This window comes from Neolamprologus multifasciatus, chromosome 5, assembly GCF_963576455.1.
Source record: "Neolamprologus multifasciatus chromosome 5, fNeoMul1.2, whole genome shotgun sequence".
In the NCBI taxonomy this organism is placed as follows: domain Eukaryota; kingdom Metazoa; phylum Chordata; class Actinopteri; order Cichliformes; family Cichlidae; genus Neolamprologus; species Neolamprologus multifasciatus.
This window is the reverse complement of record NC_140443.1, coordinates 29,503,392-29,523,695: the sequence shown is the minus strand read 5'-3', so window position 1 is coordinate 29,523,695 and position 20,304 is coordinate 29,503,392. Positions and strand designations below refer to the sequence as shown.

General features: G+C 41.6%; 1 protein-coding gene and 1 long non-coding RNA gene across 3 annotated transcripts in view; both read left to right on the top strand.

Moving 5' to 3' along the window:
* The window catches only part of LOC146519032 (uncharacterized), a 38,628-nt gene extending 19,766 nt beyond the window's left edge, over positions 1 to 18,862 (top strand). Inside the window, exon 2 of the long non-coding RNA XR_014874250.1 lies at positions 64 to 18,862. This is a non-coding gene — a long non-coding RNA (uncharacterized LOC146519032). The remainder of the gene's footprint in view (positions 1 to 63) is intronic.
* The window catches only part of LOC146519031 (cadherin-4-like), a 217,642-nt gene that overhangs the window by 66,581 nt on the left and 130,757 nt on the right, over positions 1 to 20,304 (top strand). The window lies entirely within an intron of this gene.

The window sequence follows — 20,304 nt, the reverse complement described above, 5'->3', positions numbered from 1 at the left end:
TTGCGAATACAAGCGCCAAAAATGAGCTTTCTCCGAAGGGTGGCTGGCCTCTCCCTTAGAGAGAGGGTGAGAAATTCAGTCATTCAAGAGGGGCTCATAGTAGAGCTGCTACTCCTTCACATCAAGAGGACCAAGTTAAGGTGGTTTAGGCATGTCCCTTGTGGAGGAGGCCCCGGAGCAGAGCCTGGACATGCTGGAGTTCCCCTGGATAAGCAGGAGGGGGTGGCCGGGGAGAGGGAGTCTGGGATTCTCTCTTAGGAATATGATTGTTTCCTTTCAGGACAGCAGGAGAAATGAGTCCTCCGTCACAGATGATTTGTTCAGTGAGAAATGTCACACGCAGGTCATTGCATCTCCAACATTGCATCAGTTGGGACAATGCTAAAGACTTTCATCACGCACTTACATTTGCATCACCTAAATCCATGACAGTCATTCAGGCAGTAATGCCTGGACTGGGAAACCGAAGATAACTTGGTCATCTTAGGTACACTTTGCTTAGTTTTTTTTTTTTTTTTTTTTTTGAGGCAATGAGTTCTGGGAACTAATTGGATTGTACAGTGTACCCATAATGAATAAGTTGCCTAACTTAATTGTTGTGAGTAAGCTTTACTTCCTTTTTGTTTAAGGCAATGAGTTTGCATAATGTTTTTAAGCTCTGGGAACTAATTCGATTTTACAGTGTGTTCAAGGAACCAGTCTGAGATGGTCTGAGCTTTATGATAGCACACATCATCTTGCTGGCAGCAGACATCAGAAGATGGGTACACTGTGGTCATAAAGGAATGGAGACGGTCAGCAGCAATACACAGGTAGACTGTGGTGTTTAAAGAAAATATGCTCAAATGGTACTAAGGGACCTGAAATGGAGCTAGATAATATCCCCCACACTATTACACCATAAGCAGTCTGAACTATTGAACCAAGGCAGGATGACTTTCATGCTTTTATGTTGTTTACACCAAATTCTGACCGTACTCTGAGAATTGTCCTCTAACCTCTGGTATCAACAAGACATTTTCTCCCAGAGAATTTCAGCTCATTGGAAATTTTCTCTTTTTCTAACTATTCTCGATAAACCCTACAGATGGTTGTGGGGAAAATCCCAGCAGATCAGCCATTTGTGAAATGTTTAAAGTCACTTAATGTCCCTCAAGAAAGTACTCATTCTCATGCTGTTTTAACTTCAGCAGGTCGCCTTAATCGTGTCTACCGTGTCTACCGTGTCTACCGTGTCTACCGTGTCATGCCTAAATGCAATAACATACTGTCAGCTGAATGGTTGAGTAAACATTTGTATAAATGAGCAGTTGAATAGGTATACCTAATAAAGTGGCCAGTAAACGTATGTGACGGATATCCCTTGCACTGATGAGAATCAGGGAAATTTATCAGCTAAATCAGCTTTATGGTGCAGTAAAGTGGTTTTCAGCTCATTATTTCACTTTTATTGGACACTTTTTAACTCTTGGTTGAATCTTATGTCTGCCATAACCCAGTTTCAAGTTCCAACGAGCTTTTGTTTCCCAGAAAAAAGTCAAGTTAAGTCTGCACTTCACTTTATCCACCTACAAATATTGCAAACATGCAGAGCCATGCAGATTTAGGGACCAAAACAGATTTAGACAACACTCAGTGGTTTTCAATTGCTGTTTTCCCATCTGAATAGAATGTAAATGTGTCCCTTGGAACTCTTCATTTTCCTGACATGGGTCAAAAAAGTGTTTTTTTCAAGGAATTTCAGACCACACAGTGTCCAAATATGTGAATATACATGCAAATGTAAGCCTACCAGTGATAAATCCACAGTGTGTTCACATTGCTTTTGTCCAGCGCATGCTGTGGCACAGTCCTGACAGACCTTGAGAAGAAATGCATGTGCGATGATAGACACAAATGAGTCAAACTGATTGCCACAAAGCTACATTTGTTAGGATAATATCTCTTTACCTGGCGAGTGCAGTTTCCACTTTTCTTGCCTATTTCATCAGTTGTTCATATATTGCAGGGTCTTACCAAATGTTAAGAACTGGCACAAGCTGACACTTGCAGCTACTACACTTCAAGGCCAGACTGGCTTTGACTTTTTTGAAGTGTGTGGCTATCCATATACTATTGATATCATGTCTTGAGTTTTTCATTTCTGGTAGAAAATGTGGTGAAGTCTTCAAGGGAGTCCAGGGTGTTCTTGACTGTCAAAAGACCCCAGACCTCGATAAGTCCCAGTGAACTGTGCAAACCAGTGCCTGAGGGAACGAATATTTCCCAGACTCAGTCCTCCTAGAAGTAGAGTGTTTGGTCAAGAGCAGTTAGTCATTCTATTCCCGTACCTCCTTGCCTACACTCATTTCCTCTCTTCTTTGGTGTCTCTTTCAGTCTCTTGCTCCACTGGCAATGTGACAACTGAACAATGATTCATATTCACGGAGTGCAGACTGGAAGCTATTTCAAATGTCTTGTGAGCCTCATTGAAGTAACTCAGTACCCCCCCTCATAAACACACATACACCCACCTTGCTGTAGGACGGTTGTGCATTTTTTTTTCAGTGGTGTGAAGCCAGTAGCATATGAGGATCCAGAGAGGGAGAGAAAGCTGGGATGTTTACACATCTCAGATAAATGACTGTGCTGTTTGCTTTAATAACCACACTGAATGCAGAGACACATGTAATTGCTTTGATGTTGCTCTGATGGCTAGAAATAATAGCACTCCCCATGATTATGGAGTCAGTCAGGTGCTGGAGGTATACACACCAGGCTGTGTGCACACAACTGCTGTGTGTGTAACTGTACTTGAGAATTCCCCCATCCTTCACCTCCTTTAGTTTTTGTCTGGGTTCCCACCCCAAGGGCTTGATTTAGATGAAATGTCACTTTTAATGGAAAATTTGATGGAAGCAAAACAACAACTTGGAATATTGCTTGTGTAAGAAGCAGGAAGGGAGGCAAGTGCCAGGGTGATGTCAGTGGCAAGGGTTGTTTCCCCCCGATTGTACTCTTTAGGAATTCATTGGTTGCTTCTATGATATTAGTGTTGTAGCAAATGTAGCCCCCAGGCAGGCTGGGCAGCCGGCATATTGCTGCTCTTTATAGATGAGCGTGCCAGGAGGAAATACGCTTGCAGTCCGGCCCTGCTGCGGACTCACTTTGGTCGAAGCTAAAGGGGAGTGGGTGGTTGCAATAAGTGCTAGAGGAGTTCACTGTGTCTGCCTGTTGTTCTCGTCTGTTTCGTACACTTTTTGTCATAATGGTTTTCACGTCATGAATCTGTATGGGCTGAACTCACATAAATGGGACACAAAGCTCTCTGGCATGCAGGCATTATCTCACTCGACCAACTGCAGAGTATACAAGCTGCAGAAAAACGTCATGTATGTCTCACATGGAAAAAGCTCCTCATCTGCATCAAACCAGTGGGTATTTGTTAATGTCATTGGTTCAGCAAATCATCAGGGCACGCCACGGGCAACTCCGGGACCTCTTTTGTAGCAGCGGTTCACATATAAACCTCAAAATCAGTTGCTCAGTGTGGCCTGCCATGTAGTTTTGTGTTTCTATAGAAACTCGGGCCACACAGACTTCCCATTTGGCAGCATGGTAATTAATTTATCTCTATTGATCTCTTGTATACCTCAAGCCTTTCAGCAGGGTGGCTTGAAAGCTGAAAGCTGCATTGTTGATTGAATGCACAGTCTATCTTCAGATGCGATCACAAATCAGTCCCCATAGGGGAATAGCTGGGAGTAGGCCAGATTGTGTTCTTCCATGCTGCAGTGGTAATGATTCATTTCATCCTACAAGACACAAGTAAATGTAATTGCAGGTTTTGGTACTGGACAACAGCCTCTACTCTGCTCACAGTCATGTGGACTGATGTGGCAAAAACTCAACTGCAGGCCGGGCGCTTATGGCTCTGGACGCATATCAAGACACCAGCTTATTCCCTATATTTTGCTTCTAGTGCATTTTGACACAGAAGAGGCAAGATGCTTCAGGTTCAAATTTTTATAATAAGCTGTTTCTGCCAGCTCCCAGCAAAGCTTGACATTTGCTCAGAGCAGGGCAAATAAGGATAGAGAAAAAAAAAACCCAGAATATTTGCCTAAGGATCTTCAACTCCCTTCCTGCTCCACCCCGCCTCCCAATGTCACCCTCTTTTTCATATCTTTTTTGCACTGAAACTTTTTTCTTTCTAGGTATTTTGTTTTTCTTTGGTGAGTAGGAGGGACCCCTGGCAAACAGATGAAGAGAAACGATGTTACGGACCTCTCCAAAACATCTCAGGGATGCAGAGTCCAGAAGATGTCCAGTACAGTGCAGAAAAGAGCGTTTGCATAACAACTACTGTATTCATTACAGACTGCGCGAAGACAGAGGCAAAATCTAAAGTCGTGATCCTGCTTCATGCCTTTGGAAAAATAGAAACTTAACTTGCAGTAAACTGGATTTCAGTCTCTTTATCTCTTCTCTTATGTTTCCCATCTGAACCCAGGGGTGCGGCTTTGGGAAATAAATAGTTATCAAAGAAAGGAAAATGAGAGAGAGGCGGAGAAAGAGCTTGAGAAGAGTGATAGGGGCAGTAATACTACAAGACAACTCAACGGGAGGCAAATAAGTCGAACTAAAAGCAGCACAAGCAAGATGGAGAAGGCAAAAAAAAAAAAGAAGTAATGATAGCTCACCTTCTGTCAGCCTCCGTGACAGAAATGACTTGGAAGTTTGGAGACCGGCGTTGTCATGGAAACTGATTTTTGTACTGCTGACAGGCGGGTGTTTTTCCTGCGGATGACAATGCCCACCGATAAAGATGTCATCCTGAGAAAAATAGGTGTTGGCCATCAATGGACCTGAGTGCTGACATTGCTTTTGCTGCAGCCGTATTGTCCGGGGTTGTCCCCCCGAGGATTCTAAAAGCTGCTCGTCCATTGTGTTTGAATTTGAAGAGTGTTTCCCATGGGGCCTGTTTAAGATAAGACACTAAAAGTCGTCAAACATGACATGTCACAATTGTGGCAAAAAAGATACAGTTGTGCCTTCCATAATTGATGATGAATGTGAAGTTACTCACTGTTGAAGCATAAGATTATTGTGAATTCAGTCCTTTACAGATAACGCACTCAAGGTGTAGGATTATCAAACTCAATGATGTTAGAGCAGAATTAGAGAAAAGGGTTGCTTTGTAAGCTTCCTGCCAACCCTCACACCATGAATCTACCGCAATATTCCAGCTTCTTTGTTAATGATCAGCACCAGCGATGCGCTGCGTGTTGGATCACACTCTGTCCTGCTATCCTTGCACGAGTTTCTGTGCTGGAGGCAAATGTCTTGTTTATCATGTCCAGGCTGTTGTGCACGGGGGCCGCATTTTTAATTAAAAGTTGTTGTAGCTATCTCTACAACATTGGGAGGTGTGATCACTGCCTGTCACTTCAGCTCAACACAAACATGTTTATTTTTGGTCCCAGATTCATTTAATGGGCTTGTCAAAACTGATGAAAATTAGGGGAGGCAGAGGCGGCTGATAAGCCCCTGTGTTATTAGATGGGCTGGAACTGTTGTTTGTCTCCCTTCGTTTGTCCTGCGTTGATGCTCGAATGCGCGAGTACAACTAGCAAGCAAGCTGAAGAAAAATTACACAGCCCTGCACAACTGCTAATTCATTCCCAGACACAGAAAGCAAAACGATTAAAGTTTGCGTGGCTCAAACTTTAAAGAAGAAATAGAGGATTTCACACTTGTGGCTACTGAAGCAGCACCGCAGTGCCTCTGTGCTGCGGTCTGCTCGAGGATTTCTGAAATGTAGAGCAGCAGAGGTAAATAGACATGGGAGCAGACAAACTTTTTCTCATATTTGCTTGGGTGCTTTTTTTTTATATCTTTGATGTCCCTCCTAAGCACACACACACAAAAGCAAAAGTCAGATCTTCCCAAAAAATTCTCAGAGGGGCGGGATAACTGCGCACCAGTTCTACACGGTGTGCATCAGAGAGAGAGATTTGTAAAGAAAAAGTCGGACTTTTTGATTTTTATCTGAGGGAATGGCAGTGTCACTCTGCTCTGCATGATGACAACTGTATTTCTGTGGCGGCAAAATAGTGGGCTGGTTTTTGCTGTTTATTGGCGGTGTACAAGACTAAACTGTGGAGATGATGGAATTTTACTGCTTTCCTGCGTCTCTCCACAGAGGGTGGTTTTATTGAAAAGCACCTCTCACTGAGGTAATGCAGACAAATGACAGCTTGATACACAAATGTAACCTTCCGCCCCCTGTGCGAGTTTTAGTTGAGGGCATAATTGCATTGTACTTTTATTGTGTTTGTTTTTCAAGTCAATTGCAATCTTATAAAAATGCAAATACTGCACATGTGGAACACGCCTGAGTCACTGAGCGGTAAATAAAGGAGCAGGTACTCTGAGAACAAAAGAGAAAGGGAAAAAATGAGAAGAGTGATCACATGTCAGTGGGAGAGAATCATCACAGACCTGCTGTTGGCTGCTGAATATGTCGTTCACCCAATCTGAGGAAAAACCTATGAAGGGAAAAGTGAACCGAAGCAAAGCAAAAGTTAGCTGATGAGGTGGATCAACTTGTAAATCTCACTCAGTTGGACAGAATGTGGACACACTGAAAACATAAATACCATAAAAACAAGAGTTGCCTTAAGTGCTGTGTACCCAAACTTAATACTCGCACTACAGCAGAAGAAGAAAGCCACTAACATTACATTTACATTTATAGGACATAATGCAGTCGTGGAGGAAGAGAAAGGAGAGGATTGAGGATTATTCTCTTTTGTAAAAAGTTGGTATATTTATATTTGACTGGATCAGAATGTACATGTGATGGGGTCTTTCAGAGCTTTGTCCTTTAAACATTCAGTTAAGATGCTATCCGAATGAGTTCCATATAGCATCCCTGCAAGTGCACACACATACACACACTTGAGACAGGTGGGGAAGCCACAGAAAGTGCTAAAAAGCAAATACCCTTAAGTGCTACCTTAGTCCTTTACAAGAGGGGTTTGAAATGCGTTCTCTGTCCACTTAGTGCTTTCACTTATCTAAGTGCTCTGGTTGACCTTCCCACTGTCTCACTTTCCAGAAGCAAGTTTATTCCCCCACCCCCCCCCACCCCCGCCCAACTCTTTCAGGTTTAACTGCATGCTTCCATTTTCCTTGAACTCTAGCCAAAAACAGTGAGGTGTACCTAAAGCAAATCACTATAGACCCACTTGAAACCTGTAAGTGCAAAAGCTCAGAATTTTGTGGTCATTCATTTTTTTCCATGCTTTTCGAGAACTACAGAAATAAACTCATTACTCTTTCTATTCAATAGCATTGTACAGTTACACACTTAGATGATTACAACAAAACAAGATTTGAGAAATCATGAACGCTATCAGTGATTACATAGTATGAAGCCATGATGTTTAGAAACCATTTTTTACAAGAGTACACAGGTCGATGAGAAATAGAGTGGTTAGTGCAAGTTCACAATCTTCCCACCTGTTTTTTTTTTTTCCTCTCAAAAAAAGCTTCCTCCTGTCAAAATTCTCTCACCATCCCTCTTATGGACCAGTTTACAGACCAGCTGTGGTAGTCTCCCAAGTCTATATCTTACAAGTCAAACGTTTATAAAAATCAGTGGGCAATGTAAATAATATTTATTATCTCATTCGTAAGGTACCTGAGACGTTTTGAATGTATTAGGCAACATGTGAGCAGTCAGCTCTTGAAGCTGATGTGTTAAAAGCAGGATAAACAGACAATCATAAGAGCAGGGCAGATATGAATAGAGTGACTTTGTCTGAGTGACTCTGACAAGAGTCAAGTAGTGTTGGCTAGACACTTTCTCAGTATACTGTGATTAGTACCTTTCAAAAACAGTCCAACAAAGGACAGCCAGTAAACTGGTGAAAGGCAAATGAGTGCCTAAGGGGAGGAAATTCTGGCAACTGTCACACATTACTAAAAGTCTTTAGGTTGCCTTAATGCAAAAATGTGTCAGAATACGTTCCTTTCAAACATCAGTGTAAGGGACCGAATTCCTGCCAGCTAGTTATGTGCCCTTGCTGACCTGTCTGAACTGGAACCAGAAGCAAGGACTGCTGGTCTGATGAATCATGTTTTCTTTGTCGTTTTCATTTTAAACCATGCACATCCTTTCATGGTAATGATGAAAGCATGGGCAATGTGTTTAATCCAAACTAAACAAAATCTCGGTGCAATGACAAATATGTGTGTTGAGCTGGAAAAATCAGTCCAGTCCTTATACGCCCCATCTAATAACCTTTAGTGCTTGCTTCTAAAGGTTGTCCCTGGACACTTTTTGAGGTATTGTGGAAGCCAGAACTTTTTTTTTAACAGCACAATACAGCAGGGGGATTCAGTGTGGCTGATCTCTGTGAACACCTGCCAAAGTACTCACAATCACCTTTCTTGGAAGTTTCCACTTAGTAGGTAACTTCAAGACTTTATCCTGCCCGATAAATCCTTGGAATCAGGAGCCTAGTCATTGGTCAGGACAGAGTTGTTTTCAAACTGCCAGCTACAGACCTGTAACATTTTTCACTACACCTTGCACACAGCCATCACACAATAAAACTAAACACAATTAAACTAAATTAAAAATCAACCATTTGTTGTGGTTCCTGCTACAGTACAACTGGGCCCATATCTTGATGACTCACACTGTAAAATCAAAGCCAGCCCCACTGTTACAATTGGCAGTGACCCTGGATTCCAATATAAGAAATGTCTTAAATCATTATCTCCTTGCAGTAAACAACTTGCACATTTTGTTCTCTCTGAAGAGCAAAGATTCTTTACAGCCATAAAGAGGCTGAACTCACAGACTCCTTTAAACTGTCCATTGCGGTGCTTATTGTTTTGCTGAATACTTGTGAGACAAAGCCAAACAACCTGTTTCAGATCCACTCTAGCAGCACTTTGAAAGAGCAGTGTGTACATGACGGCACGCATCTCGTAATGTATTGTGCAGCTCCTTCAGCAGACTTGTAATAGAGCTCTAACAGACCCAGGGGAGATTGTTAAAATAGTGCGTCGGGTTAGCTAACGCTAGCAGTGAAGTATTCCCATGTGGGGATCATCAAAAACACACCTAAGGGATTGATGGCAGTCTTTAGCTGCCTCCCAGTAGTCACACGTTGGACAGATATAACTGCGAGGATGAGTCCTAGGTGGATGTGAAATACTTCACAGTGCCTGCCAGCTGCTAGTTGTCAATAGAAAGCAGAGGATATGATGGGTATGTGAGGTGGGTTGGTTGCTTGGTGAGTGGAAAGCAGTGTTGGCTTAATTGTTAAATGGGGTTTCAGGGAAATGAGTTTGGGGCAAGAAAGAAGTGATAACCTTGAAAAAAATGGAAAAAGACTGCTCGGCTGTTGCAGAGGGGTAATTTCTGTCTTATCTCTCATCAAAACAGTTGAGGATCTAAATAATATATTCATTTCCCAATATGGAGAGCATGTGATTACAATGGAAGAGGGAGAAGTAAGGGGGGGGGGGGGGGGGAAGCAGAAAGGTTGTCTGCATCTGCTTTTTTACCCTTTCATCAACTTCACAGACTCTGTGGATCTACAAGGTGTAACTAAGCACCTTCTTATCCTCCCCAGCTCCAACTCTTGATCTCCCCAGGCCCTCGGCCATCCTTCACTGGTCTTAATGACACTCGCTTATTTAATTCAGGTTACTTGGAAATTAGATTAGTGTCGATAGAGGAGGACAGTGAGACGTAGAGTGGAGCCAGAGAAAATGAGAGGGAGAAAGAGTGTCTTTGCACTTCCCTGCTTCTTCAGCTCCAAGTGTGTGTGTCTGTATTTTACAACACGTTTAATGCCATTGCACCCAGTTGCTTGTCATTGTGTCACTGACTCCTTCGTCCTTACTACAAGAGGTCCGTAGAGGCTTCAGGAAAATGGCAACAAAGATGATGCTGATGGAAATCAGTAATGATGATGACAGGCTGTTGATGTCGATGCTTGGTAATTAGATGGCATCAACAAAATGTGGCTGATTGCTTCTTCAGTGCTGCTTCTTACTTCATTATGTTTGCGGCTCTTCCATTGGTTTCCACCAAACAGCAGCGTCAGACTCTGCAGGCTCGTGGAAACACTCAGACAGCAGTGTGTGCTTGTGTGCGAGCTCTGCTCGCCTCTGTGTGAGCGCAGTCAATTGCCCTCCAGCTCTGACACAGTTCACTGAGAGGAAGCTGTGACAAGAGACTTTGTTTCAGACATATGCTCAGTGTGCCACTGTGAAAAGGGAAAGCATGCATACACACGTGGAGTGATTATTGTGTTCTGAATTGCCAAACGTTTGCATTAAAACACAGAGCTATACATAAATGCACACACTCAGCTAAATGCAAATTGTATGTGATAAGCATACACACACTCTCCCAGCAGAGATACAAGCCGGCTACAGAAGAGCACTTGGCTGCCTAAAGCCCCTGAAGCGCATGTCAACTCCTCCCATCATCCCACATTGGGGCTCTGCATATTAACTAAACATCTGGCTGTGTCAGCACCAGTTCATCACAGTAGGGACCCCTGCACCCACTCCCCCTTCTTTTGCCTCTGTGTCTGCATCTGCCGAGGAAATAGAGAAAACCGTGCAAAGCGCAATGTGATTCACCGTAGCCCAGTGTGTATGAGTGAGCATCAGACATGCATATTCATTTGGATTAATTATCAGGCAGAAGTTGAAATGGCTGGCTTTGACTGGACAAATATGAACAGTTTGGATGTCAAAAATAAATGCAAGCCAGCGTGCACCCACAAATGCCAAACGTCCTCACACAGGAGATGTTTACATGCTGATATGAAACCACCCACTGGGCTAGAGCAATTAATGGGCTGCTAGCAGTGCATTAACATTAAGGTTGAGTCACCCCATTTAATGCATTTATCCTCCAGGGGAAAGTGGTTTATTGTTAGCTGAAGAATGGTCAAATACCTTTGATACAAACCTGATCCATTTTATATTTAGGATGTAACAGCACGCAGCATTCATTAATGCATGCACTCTGCACTACAAGACTCATCTGGCTTCTGAGGTTGATTGCTGGCCAGGTGGGAAATATCACCAAGGCTAAACAGGCCAACATTTGTAAAGGAGGAATGTTTGTTTCATTTTGTTAGTACTCCTACTGCGGATGTAACTTTTTCAGTTACTTTGTTTAATGAAATATGTTTAATTATTTATTATAACACTGTTTACTCAGTTCTTGTTCCATATTTATACTGATACTCCTGGAGTATCACTACATGACATACATACATATTTGTTTACCTTATCCTGGGTTACGGTGCAACCCCTCGTTTACATCATACTGTACAGAGCCAATAGCAGAGCATGCTAAACCCAAGCTTTCCACATGCATGGATTAATGGCACATGCACTCACCTCATTATTCGTAACTTTTGCCATGTTTGAGGTATGAGGATGAGGAATGTAGTAGTCGAGCTTGTGACAGGCACTTCTGATCTGGCACACTTAGATTCTGGCATCTCTATAGAAATACTCTGTCTCTCTGGAGCTTTTTATTCTAGACGATGTGGTAGAAAAGATTAGTGCAGATACATTAGTTAGCAATGATGCGTAATGTGTGTTACAGGTTGTGATCTCACTCAGACCTGGTGCTTGTCAGTTCACTAAGTTACTGTCAATGTATCCCCAGTGCAGCTTTGTAGTTTTAAGTGCAGCGCACGTAACCAATGGTTATCTTTGAAGAAAAGGGGCCTTTAGTGATTACAGTATATTGGCAGTTGGGTGTGTGAAACAGCAGTCTCCTGAAGTGCCCCATTACCTCTGATTTAAAATGTGTACAGAGCAACAGGCCAAGCAATACAGTCTCTCCTCTGACAATACTAATAGCATTCTGCTCACGGACAGGAGGGCAGCAGAAAGAGAGAGAGGCAGATCAAGAGAGAAAAGAGGACTTATTCAAAAGCAGACACAAATTTTTCTACCATTAATAACATTTTGGGATTAATGCATTTATTTTTATATCTGGATGTGGTCAGTGGATCAGTAAAAATAGTTCTTAGGAGTGCTGCATTAGATCCAATACGGAGAAAAAAAATACTACTTCAATTGAAAACTTTTTTTTTTCTGTTCTATTTGTTGAATGCAAGTGAACAACACCAATCCTTAACATTCATTCTTTCTTATTTTAACTGAAAGAGTGCGGTCACACCTGGTGAGAAAAAGTAACTCTCTTGGTTGTCCCAGATTTATTAATCATCCCATCTCCTGCAGCCGTACATACAGATTTATTGCCAGTCTGCAAAATACATGTTGTCACCAAAGCACCGAGAGCTTTCGTAAGCTTGATTCACAAACAATAGCACTCAGCAAACATTCTGCTAATCTGTGACATCAGGCTGAACTATCAGCATTTGTGTTTTTTTGATAAACCACAGGGAGTCATGACTCGTTACACACACTCGCACCTTCAAAAAATAGATTTTCTTTTGTTACAGTTGTCACCTCTATTTTAAATTTGAGCATTTCTTGCTTTTTCATTACAAGTTTTATAAAAGTATCATTTTATAAAACTTATAGTTGTATAAAGACTTCTATAAGTAAAATTTACAGGTGAAGAATTAAACATTTTATTCAATTTGTTAATTTAACTGCCTGTTGCACAACTTTCATTAAAGAAATGTTTACAGACCTAACCAACAAAGGTTGACTGTCATAGATAGGGATGGGTACCGGTATCCGGTGCCATGATGGCACCGGTTCTGACATAAACGGTAGTAACCAGACCGAAAAGCAGCACACATTTCGGTGCTTTATTTCGGTGCTTTTTTTTTCCTGAGCTGTGATACACTTTCTTCTTCCTTACATTTGTATTGGCGGTTGGCAAACAACTGAAAGGTGCATTACCGCCACCAACTGGTATGGAATGATACACTTTAGATTCTAGCCAATCATTTTACGTTTCCGAGGATAGTAGGCGGGTCCAGGTACGTACGTTCTTTTAGAGCAGAGCTACAGATTAAAAATGCCCAAGGCGAAGCGGTCAAAAGTCTGGCTGTACTTCACAGCAAAAGATGCAAACTCAGCAGCTGCAACAAGTGCTTTAAGGTGATACTGTGATACTGTCAAAGGAGGTAACACCTCAAATCTGATGAAACACCTGGCGACGCATAGCGTTTTTTTTTTTAAAGCTGAGAAATGCACTGTATTTGATAGCTTGCTGCGAGACCTCACACCGAGCAAATCTACTGCGGGTGTGGTGCCTGTTATCGGACCAAGAGTTAGCAACATCCCCCAAAAACCCGAAGAGGAGAGTCCTGGCCCCTAGCCCTGCCAGTGTAGCAGAAATGATGAGGATGATGATGCAGCAGCAGCCGTTCTTCTCTGGGTGAGTAGCTTAATGTTGTTCATGTGTAATTTACGTTGAGTAGGCTAACCACTTTATTACATTAATGCATGTAAGGTGAACTAGCAAACATCATCATAGCTACATGCAGCTGTCTTCTTGTTTGATGTCAGATACCCCCTTCACCCTGGACAAAAAGGCTAAAATGACCAAAGAAAAAGTGGAAAACAGTTAAACATGAGAGGTTTTTGGACAAAGTTTGTGTTTTTTCCATTGTTTAAACACTGCTTCCAGCCAAGAGTGATACCATATATGCCCCATAGCTGCAGAAAAGGCTAACATTGTTATCTTTATACAAAAAAACAGCTGAACATGAGAGGTTTTTGGACCAATTTTGTGTTTTCCATTCTTTAAGCACCGGTTTGAGCACCGTTTAAGCACCGGCACCGTTTCAAAAGTACCGGTTTGGCACCGGTATCGGATAAAACCTAAACGATACCCATCCCTAGTCATAGATTATCTATGTCTTCACCCATTCTCGATCCAAAGGGAATTTGTATACGGGGCAAATACGTCAACTATTAAACAATAGAGTAGGGCATAGTGTGTCTTGGGTTGAGTATTTTAACAAGTTTCTTCAACTACTTCCTTTCCACCATTTAACCACATCAGTTATTTCAATCCACCGTTTGCTTTTCTGTTCATATGGAGTGTAGCCAGCGATGCTCAGTGAGCCTGGTTGTGCTTGATGGTGCATTGTTGCTTCAATCGGTGAAACGAGTTCGCTGTTTTCATCTCTAGTGGGAACAATTTTCTTGCATATTTTACAAAGTATTGTGTTTGTGTTAGAGGTTGTTGGAGTAGCTTACTTTTTATGAAAACATTATTGTAGGCTGAAATGTGGCTCTCACTCTCAGACATGTCAGGGCTTGCCTTATTGTTGTGCAGTAGGGGAGCTAGATGTGAAGCATCTCATATCAATGACACTAGATGTGAAGTGTCATTGATATGATAAGATGACACTTCAATTTCACATCAAAATTCACATAAAAATCATGGACGACATGATATTGTCAAACTATGGCTGTGTGGCATTCAAATGCAGGCCTGGGGGAGACAGAACATAAACTTAAAGGCCAGCTTTAATGCTGAACTGTATAAAAGGTAGCTGATCAGGAGCAAACAATTCAAAAACTTGGAATCTCTGGGGAAACATGGAACAAGGAAACAGACAACCCTGAGGGAATATGTGACAAAGTAATACAATGTAGCAAGGAGAGAGGAAACAGGTGGGAACACAGCTGAGGGAAACACATATAAAGACTCGAGAGGAAGTTACACTAAACACAAGACAATCACCAAAGTAAAACAGGAAGAGAAACACAACTGAATAGGGAGACAAGATTAAGTCTGTGAAGGTTCTCAGTCATCCAGGTCATCGTAGACTTCTTTAAGTTGCTTGAAGACGTTTCACCTCTCATCCGAGAAGCTTCTTCAGTTCTAAGGTCAAATGGTGGGGAGTCCCAGATTTAAACCTAGTGGGAGTATCCCTCCACAGACGGACAAAAGGACCCCCTGATGATCCTCTAATCGCCTGAGCCAAGGTGTGAAACTGGGTGTGGGTCCCAAAACCCTGGCTGATTGGGACCCACACCCAGTTTCACACCTGACCTTGACCTTAGAACTGAAGAAGCTTCTCGGATGAGAGGTGAAACGTCTTCAAGCAACTTAAAGAAGTCCAGACGCTTTTCTTTGCAAGTTCCTTTGAGACAAGATTAACTTGACAAAACTTAACAGTGGAACAAGAAAGACAAAAATACAGATAGCTATACCACCAGTAAAGCTATCGGTATAGAGTTAGTAGGGGTGCAACGATACACAAAATTCACGGTTCGGTTCGATACTTTGGTGTCACGGTTCAATATTTTTTCGATACAAAAAAAATGTTCATGCCTTTTTAATTTGTCATTTATTAAAATTATAAATATATATTTGAAGTCAAAAGTACAGTTTTTAAATGTAATGTTGCTGAAACAACAAAGTACCAACCAAAATGGTTCCAAACGCCAGATCTGAATGAGGGTGGGGGAGGTTCAATTTGCCATGTTGCAAGGAGAGCTTAACTTCTGTCTCGCTAGCTTGCCCTGCGCTCAGTGAATCTGCGTTCGACTACTCCGCCTAGGCTGCACTGTCGAGCGCAGATCCACTGAGCGCTCAACACAGACAGCATCGTCAGAAGGAAAGTTGATAAAATAAATTAAAAATGTTGTATTGTTCGATACATATGCGTACCGAACCGAAAGCACTGTATCGAACGGTTCAATATCGATACGAGTATTGTTGCACTCCTAGGAGTTAGCTGTGTTTCCTTTCTAGGATGTTTCTAGAATGTTTTCTTTGTTGCTTTGACCGTGCCCACCCTGACGTTTCCTACCTTCAAAGATAAATAAAATAATCAATTGTTGTGAAACTGCAAATTTGAGGGTGGCATTGGTCCTTCCTTGGGAGCACGAAGGGGGGAGGCATTTTTGTTGTGTTACGCCTGGTTTCCCCTAGGCCTGGGGGGGTAACACCAGACTGATGGACACAACAAAAATGAGACTTGGACACAATGGAAGAGAGCTAACACCATCTGAAGCAAAAGACTACAAATAAAACTGAGCTTGAACATGAATCACTTCTCAAAGCAATAGTAATCAACAACCCACAGAAACCGAAAGATACATTATATGATAACCCTGTGAAAAGTCCTTTTTGCTCTACAAGAAGTTTGCCAAAAGTGCTTCAATCTTTAAACCCTGACATAAAGCATTATGACCTGAAAAGCTGATAGAGGAAACATGTTAGCAAATGGTCGCTTACGTGTTCAACAGACAGTCCCACATTAGCATTTGTTTGATATCATCAAGTGTTTCCTATTAGCTAACTTTCCTTGTCTGTGTATTAGGCAGGTAGCCCCATTATTAGAGCAGTTTTGCTAAAAACAGCTGCCGAAATGATGCTCAAGTGTGGTGACAGTGCATCAAAGCAAGAACGTTGGAGGGCATACAGCCAGATGCGAGACTATTAAGGGACAGAGCAGAGTCAGGTAATGATTCCCTGTGTGCTGGTCGCTATAAAGGACTCCTTGACTATTACACATGCTCATTTGATTCATAGTTGAAATTATTGATTGGTGCTGCTTACAATACCCTTGGCTGTCAAGGATACTTTAATACTAATCTCTGTCAACAGCCACACACATCCAGCGAAGCAAGAGTTTTGCACAGCTTCTCTAAATCCGCGTTGATTTATTATGAACATTTTCTCATTATTTTGAGAACAAACGAGAGAAGAATCACAAACAAACACGTACGAAGACTTACCCCTTCTTGTGTAACCACCTGTGTGGAGACAAGCTGCTGGCCATTACCGGGGATAAGTATCTGCTGGCAGGAGTTTAATGGTGAATTGTAGTGAATGTAATATAACCCTATATATCTGTTAGTTTACAATAAAACCTCTTTAGGTGGTAGCAATGCTTTATGCGCTGCACTGAGAGTTGAAAATACAGCTACAGTCTCCACAAAGGCCCTATTACCACAAAATGTTAATGCTCCATGTCGTTATGCTTCCATTCAGTCACTTCAGTACAATAATTAATCAAAATAAACATACAGTGCTTGACAATAAGGCTTTTATATTCAGCACTAATCAGACAACTCATTAGGCATTAATGAGCCGACTCTGCCTGCTCTTGTCGTGTTTGGGGGAACTTTGGCGCATGGGGAGAAGTGTTTGAGTGTGTGTTTGTGTGTTACACATTAGCACACATGCTCCCGCATGTACACACATAAAGACGCGCGCACACATCCAGCACTCCTGTAGTCCCACTCCAATTATGGCAGCATCTCACCCGGGAAGAAGCCCACTTATGCAGCATTCACTTTATGAATAATTGATTGTTTGTGCCAGTGTTATATTTGTAAATACACGTTTGCACTCTGATTAATAGTTTTCTAGACATATTCATTTGTTGAATTTGATTAGACTCTTAAATGTATTATTTATTAGCTGCAATTGCTCTTCGGTTATTAGTCATCACAAGGGCAACAAGAAGATTTGGCATAAGGATGCATCTGCATGCAAACAGTTATGCTTGCATCCGTTCACAGTCAGTCATATAGAAGGTGGAAGGGTGTCTGTGTATGCGTGTGTGTGTGATTTGACACATTGAGATGCTGTGAACCCGATGACTGCCTTTAAGCATGTCGTTGCATCTTTTTTAAGGCTTATAGGTGTGCTTTTTTTAACTCTAAACATAAAAGGTAATTAACCTGCCGTCGTCATTCTTTTAGACTGATCAGTGTACTTGAGAATCAAAGCCATTTTTTCCACAGAAAAAGCATCGCACATGCTAACCTTAAAAAAAAAAAACTTTTGCAGACTAGTGCGACTAGACTTTTTTTGTGCGGCTTCAAAATGTTTTCTTTATGTTGCTGATAAAGGGAATGTGTAACTCTGACCTTTTGGGTGAGTTTTTGTAATATGTGGGAGTTTGCATTATCGCTTGCTTTGATGAATTCTTTTCACAGCCGCAGTGAGATTCATAAAGAGCTAGGTTAAATGTGTTGCATAAGTTTAAAAAAAAAACAACACAAAAAAAACGTAGAAATGCAGAAAAAAAAATACAGGCAGAGCAATGTGTTAGTGACATATTTGAATTTATTGGCTGGAGGGCAAATGTGACACAGCACAAGATCGTCACTGTGAACAAACGCATATGCACCGTGCTGCTGCTGTATTTCTGTTTTTGAAATCAAAAAAGAGCCCTGGTAGAAAAATAGTCTTTTCCTGGTATTCATTTACCATTTAGTCAGTGCCTAACTACTGGCATTTAACAAAGGACATAAAAAAATTTAAAACCATGCTGGCGTGTCTAAATTATCGTCACAACATTCGGCGCATCAGCTTAGCTAGACACAGCCTTCAGGCAGTGTACGTTTGAGCTATTGGAGATAAGAAAACAAAGAACTTATTTTAAATTGGGAACGTGACTCCAAGCATTTTTCAGTCCATACTACAAATTACTTTATATTCTCTATTAAGTTGGTCTATATTTAATTGCTAACAAGTGACCAAAGAAGACAACATGAATCGATCTGTCGCAATCACACAGGGTGAAACTCGTATATAGTTTTCATTTTGCTGTTGGGTTGCTGTGAATAACATGGTGCTAGTATACAAGGTAGTGTGCATATAACCAGTTATAGTAGATGCACAATCTAAGCAGGTTGTAAAGTACTGTTGAAATCTTACTAATAATGCGCATGCGTATTTTTTTCTTGATAGAATAGGTGCAGGTGTTAGTTGAAAGAGAGGCTCTGTTCTCTCCAAGCACGGTGACATTTCAGCATCCTGAAACTTATTCTGGAATTCAGCCAAAGTGATTGTTTTGCACTGTGAGATACTGAACCGTTGTTGGAAAAGTCCTACACAAAAGACACCTAGGTATTCAATTCTGCCAAGTGTTTTGAGCTAATCTGCCCGGCTATGATACTCTTCTCAGGGAAAACTTGTTGATTAACATCTTCCCGACCAACAATTAACTGTTGCATTATTGAAATGCACAGTTTGGCGATCTCAGCAATCTGGCGTTCTCAGCTTCAGTCTGTAAAGCGATCGAGTGAGAACAGTTGTGTAGTTTTGCGGAGCCGCGAATGGAACGCATGTTGAAGTCTCCAGGAAGAAATCGTTGCCGTTGTACTTTTGCTGAAAACCTTGAAACCTGTTGCAAAGACGTTGTGGGCAAATCCCCAACAGCACAGTGGGGCAGGTTGTCTCACAAAACTGACAGACACGGTGCATCATTGTGACTGTACACGTGTGTGTACGCCAGTGTGTATTACTCTGCTCCTAGGGAGTGCTAGCAGGCCAACTGAAGACGGAAGGAAAAGCAGCACTGCTCTGCACCATATGCCAAATATGAGACTGCCTGCCAATTTGTGGGGGATACTGGCAAGTGCTAGCAAGGCTGAATTCTTGACAGAGGGAGATGAATAATTGAACATGTGCGAAGCGAAGTTCTGTTGGGATGGAGTAGGGTGCCTTTATACACGGAGAAAGGGAATGGAGACAGTCAGACCGTCTACAAGCAAAGCTCTCATTTAGATATTGATGTGTTTTTTTTCTTCTTTTTTTGTAAACATGTCAAAAAGTTGCAGAGATTTTAGATGGACTTGAATGGATTTATGGAGAGATGTGAAAGTGGAAAAAAAGCACAGCCCATTGGCATCTGTGTATTGTGATCATATAAAGCAAAACCAAAGCTAACATGTTAGTGTTACAGTCTCACTGAACATTAAAAAAAAAACCCACGAGAAATCCTTGTAACTTCATCAGTGTGTTTCGTGTTTTAATAATTTAGCAGACACACTACTGCCGAACAGCTCCAAGTATATTCAGCAGTTAAACAAACCTATAGGCTCTCATACTTTCCAGACCTCATTCCTTGTAAATTACTAATGGAGTGAAGGACCAGAAGAAAATATTTTATCTCATATGCTTAAGGTGTATACATTACAGCTTTGTACATCATTTCAACGTTTCATGTTAAAAATGGGAACAAATTGCAATAAATTGTACTTTGGAAGACATTAAATAACAGCTGCATTCAACAGCTGGTTTAGACTAAGTGTGAAAAATGCATCCTGGCAGGTTTCAAGAGGTGATTACATTTAGGATGTGAGCCCTGTACCGTATGTTGTGTCCTACTGTTTAATATGGCGCCATCATCATAGGAAGTATGTTGCCTGGGCATTTTTGTTTTTTGCACAGGGGGAGGTTCACATTTGATTTCAAATTATCCTTTAGGGAGATGTGACAACATAGATCTACCTTAGGCTTTTGTAATAAAGGCCTTTAGGCTGGTCCGTGCATTTTTGATTGAGGGAAAAATATGTATTCTCTAA